The sequence below is a fragment of the Schistocerca piceifrons genome, chromosome 10, assembly GCF_021461385.2.
Source record: "Schistocerca piceifrons isolate TAMUIC-IGC-003096 chromosome 10, iqSchPice1.1, whole genome shotgun sequence".
In the NCBI taxonomy this organism is placed as follows: Eukaryota; Metazoa; Arthropoda; class Insecta; order Orthoptera; family Acrididae; genus Schistocerca; species Schistocerca piceifrons.
The window spans coordinates 52,871,825-52,897,440 of NC_060147.1; the positions used below are offsets into that span (position 1 = coordinate 52,871,825).

The window sequence follows — 25,616 nt, forward strand, 5'->3', positions numbered from 1 at the left end:
TGCTTCACGCCAACCGACCAATGGCCGCACACAGCCCAGCCGGAAACTGTAAGCGCAAGGTCAAAGATAGTCCAAGATGCGAATATCGATACACACCGCTGCTGCCACCCACGGAAAGAGAGGGTTACAGCATAATCCCGATAACCGCAACCAAGATTTAATCCAATGCATAGCATGAGCCAGCCACGGTGCAGTCGTTACAGTATAGGTGTGAGCAAAAAAGATTTCTTGTTACAGGCGGAAGACAAAAAAAAATGGACACACAAAAAACACAACCCAGTACCATGTCTAACATGCTATAAGAAAATGGTTGCCATTTAAAACATCTTCCAGTTGTCTGGTAATGGATAAAAACAGATCGCGTACTGTTTTCAAGGTAATCTTACACCATTCTTCCTGCAAAATAGTGGCGAATTCAGGTAACGATGATGGAAGTTGATAACGGCAACGGATCTTTCTCTCCAGTGTAGACCACAAAGACCTGGTGATGTGGCGGCCAGTGGAGATGGGTCGTGCGCACAAAACCAGTCCTAGAGCTGCCTTAACAGTGGTAGAGTCGTCTTGAAACACAGAATTACCACTGGCGAACAAACACTGAACCATAGGGTGGACATGATCAGCAGTAGTAACGCGACCTTGCAGAGTGACCATGGGGCCCATAAAATACCACGATTTGGCCTTCCAAATCGTTACCGGACCCACGCCCAGTTTCACTCTTGGTGCATAAACCCGACCACGACTTGGAAACAGCGTGAAATCGACAAAATGACTTTCTTCCATTTCTCCATAGTCCAGGTCTCATGGTTTCGGCACCATATTTTTCTGTTACGGGCATTTGCGTCATTGACATCTGGTTTCCGAATTCTAGCTCGCCCGGCAATTCCCAGCTTATGCAGCTCCCTTCGTGTTGCTTCGGCGCTGAGAGAATTCGCGGGTGCGACATTCAGTTCTGCACTGACTTTTGCAATTGTCGCCTTTCTATTTTACATAACAATCCCCTTCACCCACGGTCCGTCAAGATCACTCAACACACACGTCTGTCCACGTTGTCACTTGGCGGATAATGTTTTTCCGCTTTCCGTGTATGCGTTGTAAATCTTCAGTACGATGTTTCCGTATTTTGTCCATCCCTCGTACTTATTACGTTGGTGCATAAGATCGCAGAGCTTTAGTTTTGTACGTTGATATTACCGTTGTTACAGGTTTATGTATGGATTGTCATTTTTTATTTGCAATTCAGTGTTGCTATATGAGTTTACATATTGCCATTTCAAGACAGCGAGTGGAGCTGCCGGCGCTAGAAAATGGAGTGCTCATAACAACATTTTCAGCGTGCTACTCTCTCTCAGTATAGTAGGGAGGTGACAGCAGCGGGAACAGCTAAAAACTTTGTACCATGTATTGGGATAAATGTCATTGGACGGAGCACGGCGAGTAAATGGTTTTCTCGTTAAGGAGGATCGTTTTGACATTGGTGACTCTTGACGCCCAGGAAGACCTTCGAAGTTTCATTAAGGTGATTTAAACGCATTAATCCACAATGGTCCATATCACTATACTCGAGAACTGGCAAATGTCATGAACCGTGACCATTCCACCATCGACGAATTTACGCATGGTGCAGGGAATGGCAATTGAATCCCAATGTAGACAAGTGTAATGTGCTGCGAGTACACAGAAAGAAAGATCCTTTATCATTTAGCTACAATATAGCAAGTCAGCAACTGGAAGCAGTTAATTCCATAAATTAGCTGGGAGTAGGCATTTGGAGTGATTTAAAATGGAATGATCATATAAAATTAATCGTCGGTAAAGCAGATGCCGGACAGATTCATTGGCAGAATCCTAAGGAAACGCAATCCGAAAACAAAGGAAGTAGGTTACAGTACACTTGTTCGCCCACTGCTTGAATACTGCTCACCGGTGTGGGATCCGTACCACATAAGGTTTATCCAACGGAGAGCAGAGCGTTTCGTTACAGAATCCTTTAGTAATCGCGAAAGCGTTACGGAGATGACAGATAAAGTCCAGTGGAAGACTCTGCAGGAGAGACGCTCAGTAGCTCGGTACGGGCTTTTGTTGAAGTTTCGATAACTTACCTTCACCGAGGAGTCAAGCAGTATATTGCTCCCTCCTACGTATATCTCGCGAAGAGACCATGAGGATAAAATCAGCGAGATTAGAGCCCACACAGAGGCATACCGACAATCTTTCTTTCCATGAACAATACGAGATTGGAATAGAAGGAAGCACCGATAGAGGTACTCAAAGCACCTTCTGCCACGCACCGTCAGGTGGCTTTCGGAGTATGGATGTAGATGTAGATCGTGCTTCATTTACATGCAGTTGAGAATGTTCAAAAATCGGGTGTATGGGGAAGGGCATGGTCTAAACCAGAATCACAAAAACCAGCTTGTGGTTTTTTGCGCATCTCTGCTTTCTCGTCATCCATTGGCTTATGAACACCACTACCCATTCCTAACCTGTATCGTTACTGGTGACGAGAAATGTTGTCTTCATACTAACATAAAGAAAAGAAAGGCATGGCTGAACCAAAACAAAGCAGCAACTCCCTGTACAAAGACCTGCGCGTATCCACAAAAGCTAATGTTACGCGTCTGGTGGAACGGCGACGGTGTGTTGTGCAACACGTTTGCCGGCGTGTACCCATCACTGCTGACACATATTGTCAACAAGTGAGACGTCTTGCAGAAACAGTCCAGGAATAGTGACCAGGAAGACTGCGTGAAGTGGTGCTACTCCACAATAACGGCCGCCCGCATTCTGATAAACTGACAAAAAACACTATACCGGATTTGGGTTGGGAAGTCATTCCGCACCTACCTTATTTGCTAGATCTTGCGTCCTCGGATTTTCACCTTGACTCTTCTCTACCGAATAACCTTCGAGGAACTTCCTTTCCGGATGAAAATGAACTCCGAACAAGGCTCTACGTGATTTCTACAGTCGCGGAATCGAAGAGTCACCCCAGCGTTGGGGGAGTGTTGTAAATACTGAAGGAGAATTTATTATTTATGACTAAAGTATCTGTTATGTGTATCTGTCCTGTTCATTGAACTTATGGAAAAACGCTACGAACTTACGCACCAGCCCAGTATAATTCAGAAAGCGATGTGAGTACTCCGTTGTGTTCCTGTTACGTAGCTGAACCTTCGTAAGTTCTCCCCGTTTTCGGGGGTCGCTAAGCGTGCTCCGCAGAGTTATTTTCCTATCGCGAGTCATTGAGGAATGATGTTTCCCAGCCCGTTTGCCCTCACTGCCGCTAGCTTCACGATCCAGCAGCGCCCTTACTAAGTCTATATACGGAAGCAGATTTATAGCCGAAATAATCTGCCTTTCTCGGAGAACTTGCTCAACACGGACCGCCGTGCGCCGATCCGGTTTTGCCGAGCGAGATGGTAATTGCGACCGACTGACCCAATACGAGATGAGATGCACGTTGTCCGCACCGAACGCGGCGAGAGTGCCGACGAGAGAAATGGCGACCCTCTCCCCTGAGGCGCGGATGCCGGCCTATCGCTAATATTCCCCTGACGTAGCCCACCGTGGCAGAGCGCTGGAAGCGTTCCTAGCGAGCGGTGCGGCGTTCAGCTCGCTGGCCTGCTTTCGTGCTGCTCTCTGGTCTTGTTCGCACCAGTCTTCATTCACCGACTGAAAAAGGTGTCGAAGTGGTTTGAAACAAATTTCACGGAACACGGTGTATCACATTCACACATTTATACTTGTTTACACTACTGGCCATTAAAATTGCTACACCACGAAGATGACGTGCTACAGACGCGAAATTTAACCGACAGGAAGAAGATGCTGTGATATGCAAATGACTAGGTTTTCAGAGCATTCGCACAAGGTTGGCGCCGGCGGCGACACCTACAACGTCAGCACGTTGACATGAGGAAAGTTTCCAACCGATTTCTCATACACAAACAGCAGTTGACCGGCGTTGCCTGGTGAAACGTTGTTGTGATGCCTCGTGTAAGGAGGAGAAATGCGTACCTTCACGTTTCTGACTTTGGTAAAGGTCGGATTGTAGCCAATCGCGATTGCGGTTTATCGTATCGCGACATTGCTGCTCGCGTTGCTCGAGATCCAATGACTGTTAGCAGAATATGGAATCGGTGGGTTCAGGAGGGTAATACGGAACGCCGTGCTGGATCCCAACGGCCTCGTATCACTAGCAGTCGAGATGACAACCATCTTATCCGCATGGCTGTAACGGGTCGTGCAGCCACGTCTCGATCCATGAGTCAACAGACGGGGACGTTTGCAAGACAACAACCATCTGCACGAACAGTTCGACGACGTTTGCAGCAGCATGGACTATCAGCTCAGAGACCGTGGCTGCGGTTACCCTTGACGCTGCATCACAGACAGGAGCGCCTGCGCTGGTGTACTCGACGACGAACCTGGGTGCACAAATGGCAAAACGTAATTTTTTCGGATGAATCCAGGTTCTGTTTACAACGTCATGATGGTCGCATCCGTGTTTGGCGACATCGCGGTGAACGCACATTGAAAACGTCTGGTCAATGTTGGTCGAGCAACTAGCTCGTCACAATAAGCCAGTCACTACTCTTGATGAACTGTGGTATCGTGTTCAAGCTGCATGGGCAGCTGTACCTGTACACGCCATCCAAGCTCTGTTTGACTCAATGGTTCAAATGGCTCTGAGCACTATGGGACTCAACTGCTGTGGTCATCAGTCCCCTAGAACTTAGAACAACCTAAACCTAACTAACCTAAGGACATCACACACATCCATGCCCGAGGCAGGATTCGAACCTGCGACCGCAGCAGTCGCACGGTTCCGGACTGCGCGCCTAGAACCGCGAGACCACCGCGGCCGGCTTGACTCAATGCCCAGGCGTTATTACGGCCAGAGGTTGTTGTTCCGGGTACCGATTTCTCAGGATCTATGCACCCAAATTGCGTGGAAATGTAATCACCTGTCAGTTCTTGTATAATATATTTGTCCAGTGAATACCCGTTTATCATCTGCATTTCTTTTTGGTGTAGCAATTTTAATGGCCAGTAGTGTATTAATATTATCAGTAAGGCGATGATCAGTCGTTGATTAATTTCGTAAGTTTCACTTAATAGGTCAGCAAACTCACGTAGAAGAGACAGTACTGAAAAATTACACTACATGAGATCGTTTGAAAGTATGCTGATTGGCACAGAGGTTTACAAGCTCTTTGTACTCGAACTGACAACATGACAGAAAAGGCAGATAAGTAATACAGTAACTACATTCTCAGAATAATAGCCTCCGACCAACTGACACCTCAAGGATGCTGGGCGCCGGCTGACTTTAAATATGAGAACTTGTAGCATTGCAGCGCGTCAGCACTCGTGAATAATTTTTGATGATAAAGAATCCGCCTGTATTGCAAATAGAAACAGGATGTTGACTTAGCTGTCGGCGCGGATAACGACGCCTTCTTCGGAATACACTAAAATTACAAACTGCCTAAAGAGGCATGGTGCAACATTGATACAGAACGCCCGAAAGGGCAAAAGACTAGCATAAAATGTAAAATAAACGGTACGTGTGTACCATGTCAGTAGCTGTACTTCGCTCAGACGTCAGAAGCGTGCTTCCTCACCCCAGCCAAAACGTTGGGTGGGCCGCGGGCTCTCAGGTAAACTGAGGTGGCGCCTGCAGCTAGGCTGTGAGAATGTCAGAAACGAACGCGCATGTGCAATTTCAGAAATCGTCTTCTTCCATGTGATTGCCATAAAATGTGTTACTAAAGTGATCCGATGACCAGGTCGAAGGCGCAGGAAGTTAATGCGTGTGTATGTATAATGTCCTTGCTAGAGGACGATTTTATAGAACTATAGAACGTGGATAGGCTGAAACTATAAATGTGGGATAGCAAATTCCACGGATGGTCAAAACGCATTGACTTTAAATTATTTATGATACTAACATAGTGTTCCTACTTGTTTGTTGCTGGCTACGGCTAAGCCAATGAAACAACTGACTAAAACAGAGTAACCATGCTTTCTGAATGTTAGCTGCTGACGTCTGTTTTGAAGACGCATGTAGTAAACATAACAAAAAGTTAAAGTATATTTTAATATTTTAGACACTAACGTCTGTATTACTAACCGACTAACCTGGTTCTCGAACGTATATTCTTTAGGCAGGATGTCTTTGGGACGATGCCGTTTACTATTGTGACAAAATAAAATACCCACAGCCGTCCTTAAGATTTTATGTTATTTTATTGCAACCGTACGCCGCTCGTGGTCTCGGGGTAGCGTTCTCGCTTCCCGAGCACGGGGTCTTGGGTTGGATTCCCGGCGGGGTCAGGGATTTTTCACCTGCGTCGTCTTCATCATGATCATTCATCCCCCTTACGGTCGGAGGAAGGCGACGGCAAACCACCTCCACTACGACCTTGCCTAGTACGGCGGTGCGGGCCTCCCGCATCGTTCCCCTACGCTCTGTCAAGAAGCATGCGACTTTATTTCCATTTCTTGAAACCAGTTTCAGCACTTCAATGCGCCATCTTCAGGCTGTGGTTGATGCGGAATGGGTTGATATGTTCAAAAAATGTTCAAATGTGTTTGAAATCTTATGGCACTTAACTGGTAAGGTCATCAGTCCCTAAGCTTACGCACTACTTAACCTAAATTATCCTAAGGACACACACACACACACACACACACACACACGCCCAAGGGAGGACTCGAACCTCCGCCGGGACCAGCCGAACAGCCCATGACTGCAGCGCCTAAGATCGTTCGGCTGTTATGACCACTATAACTGGACACGCAGCTCAACTGCAAACTGACTGAACAGTTGGCAGTTGATGGTTAGTGCTGACATATTATCCGCGTATCCAGTTATGCTGGCAACTGATGCGATATATATATACAGGGTGTTACAAAAAGGTACGGCCAAACTTTCAGGAAACATTCCTCACACACAAATAAAGAAAACATGTTATGTGGACATGTGTCCGGAAACGCTTAATTTCCATGTTAGAGCTCATTTTAGTTTCGTCAGTACTTACTGTACTTCCTCGAATCACCGCCAATTGAAGGAAGGTAATGTTGACTTCGGTGCTTGTGTTGACATGCGACTCATTGCTCTACAGTACTAGCATCAAGCACATCAGTACGTAGCATCAACAGGTTAGTGTTCATCTCGAACGTGGTTTTGCAGTCAGTGAAATGTTTACAAATGCGGAGTTGGCAGATGCCCATTTGATGTATGGATTAGCACGGGGCAATAGCCGTTGCGCGGTACGTTTGTATCGAGACAGATTTCCAGAACGAAGGTGTCCCGACAGGAAGACCTTCGAAGCAGTTGATCGGCGTCTTAGGGAGCACGGAACATTCCAGCCTATGACTCGCGACTGGGGAAGACCTAGAAAGACGAGGAAACCTGCAATGGACGAGGATATTCTTCGTGCAGTTGACGATAACCCTAATGTCAGCGTGAGAGAAGTTGCTGCTGTACAAGGTAACGTTGACCACGTCACGTTATGGAGAGTGCTACGGGAGAACCAGTTGTTTCAGTACCATGTACAGCGTGTGCAGGCACTATCAGCAGCTGATTGACCTCCACGGGTCACTTCTGCGAATGGTTCAGCCAACAATGTGTCAATCCTCTTTTCAGTCCAAATGTTCTCTCCAACGTGATCAAATTGTAAATTTTCACAATCAACATGTGTGGGCTGACGAGAATCCGCACGCAATTGTGCAATCACTTCATCAACACAGATTTTACGTGAACGTTTGGGCAGGCATTGTTGGTGATGTCTTGATTGGGCCCCATGTTCTTCCACCTACGCTCAATGGAGCACGTTATCATACGGGATACTCTACCTGTGCTGCTAGAACATGTGCCTTTACAAGTACGACACAACATGTGGCTTATGCACGATGGAGCTCCTGCACATTTCAGTCGAAGTGTTCGTACGCTTCTCAACAACAGATTCGGTGACCGATGGATTGGTAGAGGCGGACCAATTCCATGGTCTCCACGCTCTCCTGACCTCAACCCTCTTAACTTTCATTTATGGGGGCATTTGAAAGCTCTTGTCTACGCAACCCCGGTACCAAATGTGGAGACTCTTCGTGCTTGTATTGTGGACGGCTGTGACACAATACGCCATTCTCCAGGGCTGCATCAGCGCATCAGGGATTCCATGCGACGGAGGGTGGATGCATGTATCCTCGCTAACGGAGGACTTTTGAACATTTCCTGTAACAAAGTGTTTGAAGTCACGCTGGTTCGTTCTGTTGCTGTGGGTTTCCATTCCATGATTAATGTGATTTGAAGATAAATAATAAAATGAGCTCTAACATGGAAAGTAAGCGTTTCCGGACACATGCCCACATAACATATTTTCTTTCTTTGTGTGTGAGGAATGATTCCTGAAAGTTTGGCCGTACCTTTCCGTAACACCATATATATATATATATATATATATATATATATATATATATATATAAGAGAGAGAGAGAGAGAGAGAGAGAGAGAGAGAGAGAGAGAGTGGGGGGGGGGGGGGGGGAGATCGTATCAACCCGTTCCGCATCACCTACAGTCTGAAGATAGCACACTGAAGCGCTCAAACTGGTTGCAACAAAATAAAATAAAATCATAAGAACGGATGTAGGTCTTTCCTTTTGTCACAACCTGGTTCTCGGTTGATGGTTCACGATCCATGTCGCAGGTTGGCTATATGTTTCCGGGGACTACAATATCAATATTTCATATAGCTATTTACCAAATTTAACAATTTTTAAATGTTGTCATGATCTATTCATTAAGAGGTGTACTCTTACGGTGAAGTTTTAATATATTAGGATGGTGCGTCAATTCGTACCGTTTTGCATGCCGGTATTCCGATTCCTATGGCTTTATTTATCGACTGTCATTTTTTATTTATAGTACATTGTGAGTTTCTGAGTTTACATAGTGTCATTTTGTCATCTGGATGTAGTGAGTGGAACTGTGGAAGCTAGAAAATCGAGTGCCAATCCGAGAAATCGGAACATTCCGACGTATTCTTCTGTTTTAGTTCAGTAGAGAGGTGACAGCAGCAGACGCAGCCAGAAACGTTTGCTCCTTGTATGAGGATAGTGCCATTGGACGGACGACGACAAGAAAACGGATTTCTCGTTTTGAGGAGATAGTTCAGGAAGACCTTCGGGGTTTGAAAATCGTTTACATGCATTAATCCGCAATGATCCACGTTAGTGTATTCAAATGGTTCAAATGGCTCTGAGCACTATGGGACTTAACATCTGAGGTCATCAGACTAACTAACCTAAGGACATCACACACATCCATGCCCGATGCAGGATTCGAACCTGCGACCGTAGCGGTCGCGCAGTTCCAGACTAGCACCTAGAACCGCTAGGCCACCCCCGCCGGCCCCACGTTAGTGTACTCGATACCTGCAAATGAGATGAAGTGTGATCATTCCACCACCTTGTCACATTTATATGCAATGGGGAAGGTTAAAAAATCTGGTGTGTGGGTACCGCATGCTGTCACACAAAATCTCAAAAATCAATGGGTGGCCACAGTTGCGTGAACAACACCGACCATTCCTATCCAGTATCGTTACTGGCGGCAAGAAATGGTGTCTTTATGCTAACATAAGAAAGAGGAAGGGGTGGTTGAGCCCAAACAAAGCAGCAATTCACCGTACAAAGACATGCGCGTATTCAAAAAGCCAATGTTAAGCATCTGGTGGAACAGTGACGGTGTGGCGTACTGCGAATTGCTTTCTCGAGGTGTAACCATCACTGCTGACACAGTCCAAAAACAACGGCCAGGATGACTGCGTGAAGTGATGCTACTCCACGTAACAACCGCCTGCATTCTACTAGACTGACCGAAAACACTATACAGGGATTGGGTTGGGAAGTCATTCCACACACACATTATTCACCTGATCTTGTATACTCAGTTTTTCACATTTTCCGCTCTCTATCGAACAATCTTCAAAGAACTTCTTTCCGGGTGAACTTCGCACTGTCGACGAGTTTTTCGTCTCAAAACCACGTTATTTCTACAGCCGCGGAATCGAATAGTTACCCCAGTATGGGCAGACTATCGTAAATACTGAAGAAAAATAAATTATTGATGATTAAAGTCATTGCTGCGTTTATTAAATGTATGCACCCACCCAATAGTAAGTCAAGAACTGAAGTCAGAAACTGTTGACGCAGCGTAACTCACAGCGCGCAAATTAGCCAGACCAAAAATGGTTCAGATGGCTCTGAGCACTATGGGACTTAACTTCTGAGGTCATCAGTCCCCTAGAACTAACCTAAGGACATCACACACATCCATGCCCGAGGCAGGATTCGACCTGCGACCGTAGAGTTCGCGCGGTTCTAGACTGTAGCGCCTAGAACCGCTCGTCCACTCCGGCCGGCTAGCCAGACCATATTCATCCAGTATTTTAGAATGAGAGCAAGTAGCGACTTGCAACCAACTTTAAACGTAATTTCAACACCTTCAATAAACTTTTGCTTGCTAATATCCTTCGCAAAATAATGAAACGAAAACAAAAAAAATTATCACTTGCTGAAGTTTTACTTCAAGAAAAGAGAAAATTTAGTATCAGGAATGACGTTTTAATTTATTACTTCTAAGTCTATCGGCAACACACTTCTCAGACAGTTGATACATATATCACTGATTTGCAAAATCGGCAAAATTACGTTTCTGTAAGTCACACAATTCACGAGATATGACGTCGTAAAACATAGAGATGCGTGAGAAACTGGCTTTTCCTTAAAATGGAGTGCACAGTACAGAGATTCTATTCCTCTAGTGCTTCATAATGAGAGCGCTTGCGTCGTCCAACAAAATTTAAAAATAATTTCAAACCTTTTCCAAACTTTTTCTTGCGTACGCACTTAACGTCAAATATTTAACACATTAACTCATTTGTAAACTATGTGGAAGTTCGATTCTTTAAAAAATCGGATATTTTTCTGGTAAAACACAGAAAAGGTAAAGAATACAGATACATACTACGCAAAGATACTGTTCTGATTAACAGTTGACTGCATGTCCTTAAATTATTTCAAATGATGGATCTATTTCATGGAGACCAAAATTTAAGTGTGCACTGGGACTTCCAAAAACCGGCAAGGTTTCTCCAGAAACTCGGATTTACCAATCGAAATATTTCGTGACCTAACATGTTATTCTGAGACAATTTACACATTTATGGGAACATGAAAATCAATGCTGTAAGATAATAACAGTTGTATTTTGAAATGATCACATTCTAAAAGGCGAACATTCTAGAAATAAACAATTTTGAATAAAGATAATGTAAAAAAATCGCCTCTGAAGTACAAGTTTTCATAAATGATAAGCTATCAATAAAGTAGGAATTGAGGGCTTTCGAATAAGGTAGCTTAGTCCAAAAACAAGACCATGGCCGATTTTCTTCTCCCTCCTTCTCCAACCTTCGCCAACCGAGTTTGTTCCATCTCTGATGAGCTGTTAAACTATGATATTCCTTCCTTTTATTGGAACCGAGTGGTTGCTGATCTTCCGCTGGAGGCACCAGCGTCATCTTTATGAGGAATGTAGTAGGCTACCCAGACCCTTAAGGTCAAAATTATGCAGTCCGTAGAGGTACATCACAGAGTATTTCGAGGTAAGTGATCAATTGTCGGTAATTAATAGATCAGCTGGTTTTTATTTAATCGTGTGGCTAGGGCCCCCCGTCGGGCAGGCCATTCGCCTGGTGCTGGTCTTTCAATTTGACGCCACTTCGGCGACCTGCAGTCGATGAGGGTGATAGGATGATGGTGACAGCACAACACTCAGTCTCTGGGCGAAGAAAATTCCCCGTCCTAGCCGGGAATCGAACCAGGGCCCAGAGGATGATTGACAATCCGTCACGCTGGCCATTCAGCTACCGGGGGCGGACAATTTCAGCTGGTGTTAATTATTCAAAGGATAAAGCTCGTTTGTAAGCCGCCTGCTACAGAAGTGTTGTTGGCCCAACCACAGCCGTATCGAGGAGTAACTGCGCCTCACGCAGAACTGCCAAAAAGTGCCCCCCCCCCATCCTCTGAAAGCAAACCCCGCAGAGACGAATAGGGAGTTACCAGTAACCCCCCCCCCCCCAATTCTTTAAAGAATCCAACTCGCATGCATAAAAAGAAAGCTTTGGACTTAAAATTTCTTTGCCGGCCGGAGTGGCCGTGCGGTTCTAGGCGCTACAGTCTGGAGCCGAGTGACCGCTACGGTCGCAGGTTCGAATCCTGCCTCGGGCAGGAATGTGTGTGATGTCCTTAGGTTAGTTAGGTTTAATTAGTTCTGAGTTCTAGGCGACTGATAACCTCAGAAGTTAAGTCGCATAGTACTCTGAGCCATTTGAACGACCAAGTCGTGCAAATAAACGTGTTAAATATTTGTCTTTAAGCATATAAGAGAGAGAAATTTCACAAAAGGTTAGAAATTTTGCTTAAAGTTTGTTGGAAGTCACTAAATGTTGTCATCACGAAACACTGGAGGAATAAAATCTGGGCGTCTTACGTTGGACCGGCGGCATAATATACGTCGGCATAAGACATTACGGAAATGAATGCTCCAAATCAGCTGCAATAAGGTAATGTTTTTTTAATATTGTATACGACATTCCTATTTTCGCTTACTGCCATTTTAGGTGACCTTCGAAATAGCATTAGTAAGATAATCTGTACATACATTGTGACTATTTTACGTTTACATTTTCGCTACTACTTACGTCTAGCTGGAAGTGACGACCATACTGCATCTGCAGTAAATTAGTTCTGTCATGTCTCGGTATGTATAATTGTTCTTCTAATTATCAAAGTGTAAAATTAAGTTTCTGTCAGTTAACGTTTGACAGCTCTTTACTATGATGCTATATGTTTAGAAAGTATATACAGCTTATCAGAGATGATGTTACTTTTCGTTTTCCTTATTTTCCTTCAAATTTTATCTATGGTCCGCGTAAGATTTGCTTACCATCTGATTATGTCTTTTCGTGTTCAGTGAATAAAGTTTTCTAGATAGTATTTATGTTTAACATATCTGTGGCTGCGCCATGTCATGGATTGCGCGGCCCCTCCAGCCGGAAGTTAGAGTTCTCCCTCGGGCATGAGCATATGTGTTGTTCTTAGTATAAGTTAAAGTAGTGCGTAAGTCTAGGGACCGATGAACTCAGCTGTTACGTCCCTTAGGAATTCACACACATTTGAACGTTTTAAAATCAGTGTGTTCATTTGGAATTTCGTGCGCATATTTCCTTGTATGAATACTAATTTCCAGTTCCTCGAGAATGTTCACACAAGCGGAGAAAATTGAAACTGCGTTAGAAATATTATACAAAATACTGAAAGGACTTGGAACATTTAGGATCCTGTAGGGCGATCTTGGTGACCAAATCATTCGCTCTAACTGTCCAGAATGTTCTCCAAACGCCCGCATCTCGTGGTCGTGCGGTAGCGTTCTCGCTTCCCACGCCCGGGTTCTCGGGTTCGATTCCCGGCGGGGTCAGGGATTTTCTCTGCCTCGTGATGGCTGGGTGTTGTGTGCTGTCCTTAGGTTAGTTAGGTTTAAGTAGTTCTAAGTTCTAGGGGACTGATGACCATAGATGTTAAGTCCCATAGTGCTCAGAGCCATTTTGTTCTCCAAACAATCATGGCCCGCTGATATGGCGCACTGTCATCCACAAAAATTCCATCGTTATCTGGGAACATGAAGTTTCCAAGTAGCTGAATATAACCATTCCAGTCCTTGATCGGTTCAGTTGGCCCAGAGGACCCAGTCCATTCCATGTAAACGTAAACCGAACCATTGTGGAGCCACCACAAGCTTCCACAGTGCCTTGTTCACAACCTGGGTCCATGGTTTCTTGGGGTTTGCGCCACACTCTAACCCTGTCATTGGGTCTTACGAAATGAAATCGGAACCCATCTGGTTTTCCAGTAGACTTGGTTTCAACCGATATGGTCACGAGCCCAGGAGAGGCGCTGCAGGCGATATCATGCTGTCAGCAAAGGAACTCTCGTTGGTCATCTGCTGTCATAGCGCATTAACGCCAGATTCCGCCCCACTGTCCTAACGAATGTGTTCGTCGTACGTCCCAAATCGATTTCTGCGGTTATTTCATGCAGTGTTGCGTGTCTGTTAACATTGACAACTCTACGCAAATGCAGCTGCTCTCGGTCGTTAAGCGAAGGCCATAGGCCACTACATTGTCCGTGCTTTTTTGTGTGTGTGTGGTTTTAGGGTGCACAACTACAGTGGTCATTAGCGCCCAGACTACGTTAGGAATGCACTGCAAGGCACAAGGTTAAAACAGCAACTAAAAGGGACAACACTAAGAAGACATATTAACAGGCAAGGGATTAAAAGAAAAGAGCATAATCAAATGTCCTTAGACAGGTTTGTCAAGTGGATAAAACGAAGAACGCAAGAGGTAGTGCCTGAAATTTGGTAATCTCGGCACAATCGTGACACTGAGGATCTCGGAGTACTGAATTCCCTAACCATTTTCCATTAATCTAGCTGGTACTACCTTTCCGCGTTGAAAGTCTGTTAATTATCGTCGTGCGGCGGCCATAATCACGTTGGAAACCTTTTCGCATGAATCACCTGAGCAGAAATAACAGCTCCGCTAACGCACTGCCCTTCTATACCTCGTGTAAGCTATACTACCACCATCTGCATACATGCTATACCATGAGTTTTGTCATCTGAGTGTATGTACGGATAAGAAAATTTAAGCAGCGGAGCTAAAAGAGTGGCCACAGTATATGTCCATCTGAAATAATAACTTCGCACATTTTACAAGAAAGGTAACGTGATGTATGTTAATGGTATGAATTATTTGTTCAGAATATTTGTAGATGGAAGTCATTCGCGCAAATGCAATTCCGATAACATAAAATATTAAAAAATTTTTTTTTACTTTCTGCAGCCCTCTGCTGGGTACCGCTGTCCTATATGGTAATGAGCTGCTTCCTTATCGGTCGGCTGCCAGTAATAGACTACGCCCGGTGCTGCCCTGCGGAGCTGCCGTTTGTGCTTCGCGTAGAATTGCCGGAAACTGAGGGTCCTTCTGCTGTATGCTGTTGCGGCGCGCGATGTCGAACCAGATACAAGCGAAAGTTTCTGGAGCCCCGTGTGAAAGAAGCGGCGGATGCTGCGGGGAACTAGCTACGGGCGACTTTCGCCTCGCGGTGCTTTCATTAACGGAAGGCCCGGTTTTCTTCCGCACGCCAAGGACGGCGAATAATTACCTTGCCGCCACCGTCAGACTCCCATCTGGGTCAGCTCGACCATCGTGGAGCGGCGGCGCTATTGCAGCCAGAATACGCATGGGCCGAATCGCGAGAGACGAGCGGTGAAGGTGGACCGAGCTTGAGGAATGAGATCGGGCACAGATCATGCGTTTTGAAAATGCGTTGACAAGGTAATTGTTGTTCATTTATTTGGACTAAGTATGTCGATGCAGCGCGCCAATTCTCCGGTGATCAAAGAGCGTCACCCACTGCGCTACTCGTAGTGGTAAATTTCCCTCTCTTCGCTAAACATTGTAACACATTTAAACTCGATAGCGACTTTCTATTTCACATCTGGCAGACCAGCTAGGCACGTAGTTCTCGAATTGAAGGATGTAACTGGGGATGGGCGACCCTCGTGCTGTCAGGTGCGCCATATACACTGAAGCGCCAAAGAAACTGGTATAGGCATGCGTATTCAAATACAGGTATATGTAAACAGGCAGATTACGGTGCTGCGGTCGGCAACCCCTGTGTAAGACAAGTGTCTGGCGCAGTTGTTAGATCGGTTACTGCTGCTACAACGGCAGGTTATCAAGATTTACCTAGATTTACCTGAGTTAGAATGTGGTGTTACAGTGGGCGCACGAGCGATGGGACACAGCATCTCCGAGATAGCGATGAAGTGGGGATTTTCCTGTACGACCATTTCACGAGTGTAGCGTGAATATCAGGAATCTGGTAAAAAATCAAATCTCCGACATCGCTGCGGCCGGAAAAAGATCCTGCAAGAACTGGACCAACGACGACTGAAGAGGATCGTTCAACGTGACAGAAGTGCAACCCTTCCGCAAATTGCTGCCGATTTCAATGCAGGTCCATCAACAAGTGTCGAACTGCGAACCATTCCACGAATCATAATCTATACGGGTTTTCGGAGCCGAAGGCCCATTCGCGTGCCCTTGATTACTGTACGACACAAAGCTTTACGCCTCGCCTGGGCCCGTCAACACCGACACTGGACTGTTGATGACTTGGAACATGTTGCCTGGTCGGACGAGTCTTGTTTCAAATTGTATCGAGTGGATGGACGTGTACGGGTATGGAGACAACCTCACGAATCCATGGACCCTGCATGTCGGCAGCAGACTGTTCAAGCTGGTGGGGGCTCTGTAATATTGAGAGAGTTGTGTGCTGTTGGAATGATATGGGACCCTTGATACATCTAGATATGACTCTGGCAGGTGACACGTTCGTAAGCATCCTGTCTCATCATCTGCATCCATTCATGTCCATTGTGCATTCCAACGGACTTGGCAATTCCAGCAGGACAATGCGACACCGCACACGTCCAGAATTGCTATAGACTGGCTCCAGGAACATTCTTCCGAGTTTAAACACTTCCGCTGGCCACCAAACTCCCCAGACATGGACACTGTTGAACATATCTGGGATGCCTCGCAACGTGCTGTTCAGAAGAGATCTCCACCCCCTCGTACTCTTACGGATTTACGGGCAGCCCTGCAGGATTCATGGTGTCAGTTCCCTCCAGCACTACTTCAGACATTATTCGAGTCCATGCCACACGTCGTGTTGCGGCACTTCTGCATACTCACGGAGAGGGGGGGGGGGGGGGGTACCAGTTAGGCGGGTGTACCAGTTTCTTTGGATCTTCAGTATATATTAGCAAAGGGTACTGGTTTTCTGGATCAACCTGGCCATCTGGAGCTCCCGTCACTTTCATTCCTGCCCAAGTGCTGCATATACTATAAGTTTGCATGAAATAGGTGGAGTTCGTGCAGTCCCCTTGTAAGATAGAGTATTGTTCGTGATGTTAAAGACGATCCAAGTCTGCGAAAGCCGGGTGTGTATCGCATTCGTTGCGAATGTGGCATGTCTTCTGTGGAGCAGAGTATCAGAAGACGCGCAGGGGATATTAGCAACACACTCGACGAAAACAATCAACCAGATCGGCTGTCGCCGAGCACTGCCTCAAATGTAATCGTGAAATGAGACCAGTACCGTGGTGCAAAAGATTCTGGGGCAGCGTAATTAGGGCGTTTATCAAAATAGAGATGCCAGTACCCAATAAAGTAAACAGATTCGGCGCTTCAATCTAAACAACTCTTCGCACTCAATTTATTAGGATCTCTCCGACCATCGCATCCATCAGAGTTGTAAGACGATGAAACAATTTGCGTTTCATGGAATGTCAGTGCCAGCTCTAAGAAACGAAAGAGCATCAACAGGCGTATTGGGCGTCCGGGAATCGAATTCGGCTATAAATAGCGGCGTGAAACCAGCAGTTGTTAAGTCTGGTTGGAATCCAGGCAACGAGTACACACAACAGCAAAAACTGGCAGCACCAGAAGAAGACAGGCTGTGGCGGTCACCGGAATATCGTGAGGAAAATAGAAACAACAGATCGGCAGAATACCCGGAAGCAGACTACAGCAGGGATCGAAACTTCGTCACCTGTATAAGGCTTGGTGGGTTACGAAAAAGGCTACAAATTGTTACATGTATTCCCGAAATTTATCCTCCGCTGAAGGCAAGTTACAATTAAACTGTTAACATATTAAAGCCTGTATTTGAGTTAAACGTTTACACAGCCAAAACAAAAATACATAAAAAGTTTTCACAATTTCGTCCCTCATAAAAATTTTCTAAGGTACAATTAATTTAAATGCGTTTCTCCATTCTAACATTGCCAGGAAGTTTCACTACTATGGATCACTTGAATTCATGAATGGGCAATCTATTCTAGTTTTTTCAGCCTTCCAGTGACGTGTACCACATGAATTTGAATGTCTATTTAGATGAACAGCATGTTTCATGCTAACAAACTTAGCATTTTGTGCATCGAATCCGTTTATCCCACCTTGCCTTTTCCCATATAAAATGAAGTACATTACATAAATATCGAGTAAAATCAGTGGTTAATAACAGTTACTAATTTCGTCCCCGGGACGGAGGACGAAATTACGAACATCCCAGATTTATTATATTGCCCGCAAGAGCAACATTGGCGAAACCCTTGACTGTAACGATTATACGCCAGAAATTAAAACACGCGACTGAAATACAACCCAATATTTGAACAGAAATCAATGCTCACGCTAGGAATTGCAGGCTGTTAATTTGATTACCACACTAACTTACCTCAGCATAAAAAAAATGAATTCCTTCGTACACGGAATCTACGCGTGCTCCACACAAACGCACTCAACAATACAGTGAATAGGGGTCCTGCATGTACGCGCAACTAAACATTTGTTACCAACTGTGGAAACCGAAAATTCCTGGGCGACGGAGGGACGGAGGGGAAATGAAATGAAACGGGAACGATATTAGGGCCTCTTGCGTTATGAAACTCTTTCGTTTGGAGAAAGTCTTACTGGTGAATCTGGGGAAGAAGGTACTATGATTTTTAAAATACGTACCTAAGGAGCTTGCCCACATGTAGAGAAGTAACAACTTTTCTCGAAAGCTAAAACGACAGCTACTCAACGGCGGAGTTATTTAAAATGTTACGCATTGTATTATAAAAGCAATGAAGTTGTCATTATTTTCCGCTATAAAAATAGTATTGCTTATCTTAACGGCATGTACGTCTAGCATGAAATGTACGTCGGGAACTATATTTTCATTTGTATTTGGAATATTTGTTCCTAATTGCTGCAGTTGGAATTTGATTTTATACTATATTTGGCTCGTACACACATGAGATACTACATAATCTTGCCTTTTACTCAAAATGGGTATTTTTGGTGTAAACAGAACCGTAAAAAGTCATTTAAACAACGATCAACCCTTGTGGTACTGAGCTTGCATGCATCCTACAAACTTGGGGTGCACATAAAAATAGATCTTCGCAGTCGCGTTTGGACTGAATCGGTTTTGGTACAATGGTCAAGTATCGGTTTTCCGAGCGCAAATTGTTGCATACGTATAGAGTCTGTAAACAGCTGTTTCGGTTTCTTTATCACGGTGAAGTGAGGTTATCAAAACCTTCGTAATATTTTTGACAGAGGAAGACTATATTTCCTTATAGATGTCAAAAAACGCTTAAGGAAGATCAGGAAATCGTTCAAGAAAAAGTGTTTACATAACTTACCCATGCCAATTTATGCGCTCAGAATGTCTTATTACATCCTCTTAGATCACAGGCGTTATGGAAAAAGTGTGTGGGATGATTAGTCGAACTTTATTACGGTCCTTAGAATTACTAGAAATCGTCCTGATGAGGAAAGGCACAAAAAAAAAAATGGCTCTGAGCACTATGCGACTTAACTTCTGAGGTCATCAGTCCCCTAGAACTTAGAACTACTTAAACCTAACTAACCTAGGACATTACAGACATCCATGCCCGAGATAGGATTCGAACCTGCGACCGCAGCGGCTCCAGACTGTAGCGCCTAGAACCGCTCGACCACTAGCGGGGAAAGGCACATTGCCATTACAGTGCATTGATGTAACGGATGTTTTGCCGCCAGACATTAATGTGAGCCCTCACCACTAATTTGGCACCATTACATTTGGGCTATAAACCGCCAGAATTTCAAGGGCAATTTGAGTGAAATTTGGACGTTTTGCATACAATATTCCTACTGTTCTGTGTACGTCAACTTCGGAGTAGGTTCCCCGTTGCCTTGCCATTTCACTTGCACGCTATGATGCCCCTATATCTCAGCAGAAATGAGTCTGCAGGACATCCAGGACATGTAGCCCCTTCTGACAATGCTCCATTCTTGTTGGGCAATCGTCGTAGCGTGGGACAAGTTTACAAATTAGTCAATAACGCTGGATACAGGGCTTGATTTTGGTAATTCGTCGGATACATTGTGTCCGCATTTATGTGCCTCTTTCTGTCTAATAAGGTAAAATGTGGCGTAAATGTGTATTACTGTGCCCGCGGCTTTTCTGTTGTGTGCTGGTGTTGGTGACAGTTCGGGTAATGAATGATGGAAAGCAAACAAGACGAGCCACGAGTCGGACACGGGTACCCAACCACATCGCTCGTTCGTAATTTCTTATGCTCCCTAAGTGATTTAGCTAGTAGTGTGTTCCACTCGCATCAATTTAAAATGAGCTAGTAAGTCCCACCACCTTGTAAATCGCGAAATATTCCGAAAAAACAACCACATACAAATTCTGTATTCACATCGGTCACATTAAACAACATTCAAAAAGAAACACTCACCAACATTTTAAAAAGCAACCTGACAACCGGATTAGGACACAGATGTAATAGGACGTTTAGTAGAAGCGGAAACCAATTGTGAGAGCGGAAATCCGGTTTCCCAATCCCACATTTCAAGAAGCGGTATTGGGAAATAGTTTTACTGAAAATCTTATGTGGAAGCCCGTGAACGCAGTGACTTTTGATGTTGCTGCGTCTGTTTCGATTTTATCGATGAATCGATTCGATTTCAGGTCTGATACCGGTACGATATATTGATCGTATCTAGTATAGGAATGTCTCTAGTTATTAAAGATGTTCATTGGAACAATTCTTACAGCTTTTTAGATCGAATCGTCGCATCTGATTAACGACCACTGCACCAGAGAAAAAAGTGTTCCTCCCGTTCAGAGCAAAAAACTTCTCTTTACACCGAGTAATTTATTTGTCTTAAAATCACAGTTCAGTGGAATTAATAACTTGAGTGTCACTGAGAAAGAGCGGGTGTATCTTAAGTCGTTTATCGTTGAGGCTCAGCCATCTTGTCAAAGACTAAAGACAACAACTCATTAACACGTCCAGATGAGTGAAGACGAAAGGTTAACTGAAGTCCACAGCACCGTGAGTATATTGATCCTCGATATATTGTTATAGTGCTGCTGAAATCTAGTCTTTTTTGACATAACTTATCTGGAATATAAAAAAGCAAGTTTAAATCCGTATCATTCACAAACAATTTTATAATAAGTAACACTGTTCAAGGTTTAATCCATAGTTTTAAGATGCTTTTAATGTACAACAAATGAGGTGTCTTTCTGTGAACTCGTACTGTGGTATTACGGCGAGTTGCCGTGTTTACCATTGCTAGCAGCACTAAAAATGGTTCAAATGGCTCTGAGCACTATGGGACTCAACTGCTGAGGTCATTAGTCCCCTATAACTTCGAACTAGTTGAACCTAACTAATCTAAGGACATCACAAACATCCATGCCCGAGGCAGGATTCGAACCTGCGACCGTAGCGGTCTTGCGGTTCCAGACTGCAGCGCCTTTAACCGCACGGCCACTTCGGCCGGCTAGCAGCATCTAGAGACACAATTATGTGCTATTATCTGTAATGCAAAAGTTTCAATGCTAGAAATTTAAGAAAATAGAACAAGTGACTTCTAATGCAGCTGCTTGGGAGACTCGATGCCAGTAAATTTTGGGAGTCTTGTTTACTAACAAACCTTCAAAGAAAAAAATACGAAGTCATTAGACGTTCACACATCGTAATACAGGTTAAAAGTGAAATGAATTCACCTATTGATGCAAATCTTCAGTTTTGTGAAGTGACGCTATATGCTAAAGCAAACAAATCTGTCCCGTTCTCCTAGCATACCTTTCAGAAACTTTTCTACATCATCTAAGTTAAGAGAATGACATGGTTCATGGTAAGTGCTAAGAACTGCTAAACCGCTTGATCTGGATTCGGACATTTTCTATGGAACATTTTGATTAGTTTCAATTTAAAAAATTATCTTTCTGCCGTAGCAGAAGTAACTGGTACAGTCAAGTACAGTTGAAGAGCTGTGTCTACATCAAGGAGACTACGTGCAAGAAAAAATATTTTGAACAACAAAAATTTTCCGTCATATTTGACAACATGTATCATTTATTGCCAAATTCGTTCTACATTTTTACCAAAATTTTCCAAATTCTCACTTTAAAATACGAGAGACACGGCAAAATCAAAAGTTTCCATATTTTTCATCAAATCAGAAGCATCTTCTCCCTCTGATTTCGTCTTAGTCTTTAAAATGACGCTGGATAGGCACTAAAAAACTTGAATGAAATTCTTTTGATAGCCAACAATTATCAGACTTTGGAAAACGTCCTCTTAGAGACAATTTCTTCAGAGTCGTTGAAACACGTTTGCCAGTTGCAGTAGTTTCATTTATTTGTTGCCATCGAACCAACCACACGCGCGCGCGCGCGCGCACACACACACACACACACACACACACTCTAAAGAAAACATAAATTCTCATAAAACTGTTGTAGTTCCACTGTACTCATGACGGAATCATTTAGCGCCAAATTTAAATTGTGTGTTGAACATTGTATAAATTCAAGATTTGGGACCGATGCTTTAATTCTTGACTACAGACGTGCGTAGTTGCCACTCATAGAGTCAGCATCATCGTATTCTTGACCTATGCACCTATCCGGTCGCCTATTCAGTTGTATGTTCATCTTCTGTAAATTAGTTATTATTTATTTTTCAGATCTCTCCGCATCATGCCCTTGTGCCTCACGGAATACTAAAAACGATTTTTTATTTCAAACTACTTTCTACGTGATTCGCTTAAAACTGGGTGCGAATATTTTTACAACCTTAAAATGCTCTTATCGTGATACGTTGGGCGGGGGGGGGGGGGGGGGGAGGGGGGGACGTTGAGTGTACAATAAGTGAAAATAGTGGCTGCTGTTTAATTTAATCGATGATCCACTCTACAACAATCCTTTCACAGTTGTATCATCTCCTGAACTTACGGGTTCAGATATTTTGTTTTAGTTTTTTCGCGAGAATGATGTGCCCTTTCTACCCATAGATATGATGATTAATATCGTTAAGTGAGAAGCTGTGTGGTAATTGTTTATCGAATACTTAATTCAGGTAAACTACTTTGGGGTGTACGCATGTTTTTGTAAAACGTAGTGACAAAAAAGCATTTAAATTAATGAACATAACTGAACCACCTTAAAGTCAGTGAAATATTGCGTGTGTAACTAATATTTCAGCTAATTTGAAACGAAACATTCAGGACAGTTTCAATCAATTAACAAATATACAGCCACTCTCGTTGCTGTACTATCTTTAGCTGTCCCAAGTCCAAGTTCGTCATCGGTATCGACAGAAAACCAATTTATCAGAATCGTCCGAAAGGAAATTGGTTTGGAATATAAACGACACAAAAACCGAAAAATCATTAATTATTAGCACACCTGTTTGCATCAGACAACGAGCCATTATCTATCGCAGAAAGAACCGGATTTACAGGACTCGTAGAACTAGCTTTACCTCGCTATAAAAAGTCAAGCTATAGGCCTACAGACATTTCCCAAAAAATCTTCCTGGCATATACGACACAATTAACGAAAAAATCAGAGGAATCATATCAGGTGCTCTCGCGGTTTCGAAATGTTTTTTAAAACTTTATTATGAATTTTTTAAATATGTTGTTGCATGTGAAAATTATCTCCCGCCTCTTGCTTTTTTTGTGCGACATCTGAGGATGGGCTTATGAGAGATCGAAACCGGTCTCACAACTGAAGCGGTATTTTTAAATTCTGGAAAAATTTTATAATTCATTGAAAAGCCAGTAGCTGATGGACTTCGAGCTACTATCTGGTATTCGGCTCTGTTCTCGCTGGATATCTGTTTCATCTTTAATAAAAAAATGCAAGAATTTAGAATACTTTGTTTCATTTGTTGATTTTTTCCAGTGTTTTGTATCTGACAGTCTGTTCAGGTCTTGTTGCAGCGTATTATTGCATGTATTGTGTTTTATCTGACTTGTGACAATCCATTTTTTCAGGATATCCATTGAAAAATCAAGTGAAATGCCGTGTGGCTAGGGCCTCCCGTGGGGTAGACCGGTCGCCTGGTGCAAGTCTTTTGAGTTGACGCCACTTCGGCGCCTTGCGTATCGATGGGGATGAGATGATGATGAAGACAACACGACACCCAGTCCCTGAGCGGAGAAAATCTCCGACCCAGCCGGGAATCGAACCGGTCGCGCTGACCACTTAGCCATCGAGGCGGACAGGGTATCCATTGATAATTTACGAGAAAATTTAATTTTATTTGTTGTAACTAACCGATTACGGGGATATAAAGTGCATTTCTGTAGTGCGATGCTACTGTCCTTGCACACAGTATCACGTACACACAAATTTCGAAGTCTCCAGTCCATAATAATCACAGTCCATAATAATCTGCACACACGCCAAGTCTCCAACACTTGATGACGGTCAACTAACCTCCGCCGGTTCCGCATATTGCCATTGTTTAGCCGACATGGGGAAGGTCTTCTATGGTCTACAGATTGCTCCGACACTCCTCGTAATGTGGGCAATGTGAACGAGAAAGTTTCTACGGCCTTCAATGTAAGGAACGAACATCTCTCTCTCTCTCTCTCTCTCTCTCTCTTTCTCTTCCTCCTCCGCTCTCCCCCATCACACACACACACACACACACACACACACACGATGACTTTTTTGCGTCACTTGTGGCGTTGCAAGTTAAAGCATACATTATCACGCGTTGTGGCAGCTGACAGAGTCGGGAGTAGAATTTTTTTATTCCATCTGCTATGTGTAACATGTGTTGTCTGCGTTCTTATATTACACGGGCTGGTAGAAAGGTAATGACTCATCTGTTTCTGAGTCCAAAAGTACTAGCAGGTATGCTAAATCATGTTGACCTGTATGGTGTATTCGAATGTACCTGTCGCACCAAGATCCTTAGCTTCTATTCCGTGTAGCCTCATAAAGTTTTTCTCATCCTTCAAAAGAATTTCAGACACTCAGTTCTTCACACACATTTTCAAGCATTACGCTTACCGTGTTTCGAATTTCTTTCGGAACAGTGACGAAAGCGTGTTTATTTGCTGTATTATAGGTTGCTCTCTTTGTAAACTCTTCGTCACTGTTGTTTATATAAGGCTACTTGAGTCTCAATGTTTATTACATATATACCATAGCGAACAGCCGCTAATTGTAACTGAAGTTTATTAACACAGTGCGACATATAGTCGCAAGCTCTGGATAACACATTACTATCCTACCTTTATGATCAAAGACTGAGCACTTGTTAATATCAAGAGTTTCACTCAAAGAGTAACATGTCTATTTTTGGTAGTCAGCTGACATGTTACCTGATGATCGCCAAAAGACGAAAACAAGTTCATAACAAATGAATGCTAAAACAATCGCAATTAGTGTGTTTCGTCTTTAAATATATCTGCATTTCTGCGTTAAACGAACCTATGTAACAAAGCCGGAAAGTTTTGCTTTTACACGTCTAGGTATGCACAGAACTGCGTAACGCGGAACAGGTAGATATTGTCCTTTAAACAGTAAAAACAGGAAACTTTTAGCTCTCCTTACTGTTG

At 43.8% G+C, this 25,616-nt stretch overlaps 1 protein-coding gene across 4 annotated transcripts in view; it reads left to right on the forward strand.

Moving 5' to 3' along the window:
- Positions 1-25,616, forward strand: part of LOC124718933 (tropomodulin) — a 396,859-nt gene that overhangs the window by 321,174 nt on the left and 50,069 nt on the right. The gene's annotated exons all lie outside the window — the stretch shown is intronic.